A 2,500-nucleotide genomic window follows, 5' to 3' on the forward strand; every position below is an offset into this window, starting at 1 on the left:
CTGGAGAGACAGAGTCCGGCCCGGCTGCTTTGCGTGGATTCTGCCTCTTGAAAAGCCCATTAACTTCTCCCTCCTGAAAGGAGAGAGTCGTTTCTGTAGTATGGGTGGGGGATGGGGCCTCTTGGGTGGGAAGGGGTGGTTCAGGACAGTCCAATTGTCTTTCAAATCTACGGTAGAACTCGTTCAGGTCGTTGGCTAGGCGGGAGTCGTTAGTGGTGTGGGGCGCTCTGGGTTTGTAGTTGGTGATGTGCCTGAGCCCTTTGGCAGACAGAAGCAGCGTCGTTAGTAGAGAACTGGTGTTTTAGTGTCTCTGAGTACAGTCGTTTAGCCTCTCTCACCGCTTTGCTAAACCTGTTCTTCGACTCCTTGAATCTGTCTCTATCCCCACTCCTAAACGCTTCCTCCTTCTCCAACCTCAACCTTTTGAGCTTTGCTGAGAACCAGGGCTTGTTGTTGTTAAAGTTCACCCTGGTACGTGTTGGGATACAGCAGTCCTCACAGAAGCTGATGTACACAGCCTCTGTGAGTTCATCCAGACTATTGGTAGCAGTCGTGAACATATCCCAGTCAGTACAGTCTAAGCACGCCCGCAAATCTTCCACAGCCTCACTGGTCCACTGTTTAGATGTCCTCACAGCAGGTTTACAGAGTTTTAGTTGCTGCCTGTATGCACGAATCAGGTGGACCAAGGGAGTTCTGTGCGAGCCGAACAGCCCCGTGACCCACAAGAGAAACATCCCCGCCAAATTCGAGCGTTTGACGGGGTCTATCCGTGAAAAAATATTCACGTTTTTGAGTGCACATGCATTTCTGCTGCAAATGCCTCTGGAAGTTTCATGCCGTTCGTATGCCAATTGTGGCAACACGAAAATGACCCGTTTTCCCATTCCGAGGGATTTCTGTGCGACCCTAACAGCCCCGTGAGCCACAAGAGACACATCCCCGCCAATTTCTAGCGTTTCACGGGGTCTATCCGTGAAAAATATAGACGTTTTTGAGTGCACATGCATTTCTGCTGCAGATGCCTCTGGAAGTTTCATGCCGTTCGTACGCAATGTGGCAACACGAAAATGACCCCTTTTCCCATTCCGAGGGATTTCTGTGCGACCCTAACTAACAGCGCCCGTGAGCCACAAGAGAGACATCCCCGCCAATTTATAGCGTTTCACGGGGTCTATCCGTGAAAAATATAGACGTTTTTGAGTGCACATGCATTCCTGCTGCAAATGCCTCTGGAAGTTTCATGCCGTTCCTATGCAATGTGGCCACACAAAAATGACCCGTTTTCCCATTCCGAGGCATTTCTGTGCGACCCTAACAGCCCCGTGAGCCACAAGAGAGACATCCCCGCCAACTTCTAGCGTTTGACGGGGTCTATGCGTGAAAAATATTAAAATTTTTGAGTGCACGTGCCTTTCTGCTGCAAATGCCTCTGGAAGTTTCATGGCGTTCCTATGCAATGTGGCAACACGAAAATGACCCCTTTTCCCATTCCGAGGGAGTTCTGTGCCACCCTAACAGCCCCGTGAGCCACAAGAGACACATCCCCGCCAATTTCTAGCGTTTCACGGGGTCTATCCGTGAAACATATAGAAGTTTTTGAGTGCACATGCATTCCTGCTGCAAATGCCTCTGGAAGTTTCATGCGGTTCGTACGCAATGTGGCAACACGAAAATGACCCGTTTTCCCATTCCCAGGGATTTCTGTGCGACCCGAACAGCCCCGTGAGCCACAAGAGACACATCCCCGCCAATTTCTAGCGTTTCACGGGGTCTATCCGTGAAAAATATCAATTTTTTTTTGACTGCACATGCATTTCTGCTGCAAATGCCTCTGGAAGTTGCATGCGGTTCGCATGCAATGTGGCGACACGAAAATGACCCGTTTTCCCATTCCGAGGGATTTCTGTGCCACCCTAACAGCCCCGTGAGCCACAAGAGAGACATCCCCGCCAATTTCTAGCGTATCACGGGGTCTATCCGTGAGAAATATTCACTTTTTTGAGTGCACATGCATTCCTGCTGCAAATGCCTCTGGAAGTTTCATGCGGTTCGTATGCAATGTGGCGACACGAAAATGACCCGTTTTCCCATTCCGAGGGATTTCTGTGCCACCCTAACAGCCCCGTGAGCCACAAGAGAGACATCCCCGCCCACTTCTAGCGTTTCACGGGGTCTCTCCGTGAAAAATATCACATTTTTTGAGTGCACATGCATTCCTGCTGCAAATGCCTCTGGAAGTTTCATGCGGTTCGCATGCAATGTGGCGACACGAAAATGACCCGTTTTTTCCCATTCCGAGGGATTTCTGTGCCACCCTAACAGCCCCGTGAGCCACAAGAGACACATCCCCGCCAATTTCTAGCGTTTCACGGGGTCTATCCGTGAAAAATATTCAATTTTTTGACTGCACATGCATTTCTGCTGCAAATGCCTCTGGAAGTTTCATGCGGTTCGCATGCAATGTGGCGACACGAAAATGACCCGTTTTCCCATTCCG

Source organism: Petromyzon marinus, unplaced genomic scaffold (genome assembly GCF_048934315.1).
Source record: "Petromyzon marinus isolate PM22_M1 ecotype Great Lakes invasive population unplaced genomic scaffold, UKy_Petmar_22M1.pri1.0 PM_G_Scaffold_28, whole genome shotgun sequence".
In the NCBI taxonomy this organism is placed as follows: domain Eukaryota; kingdom Metazoa; phylum Chordata; class Hyperoartia; order Petromyzontiformes; family Petromyzontidae; genus Petromyzon; species Petromyzon marinus.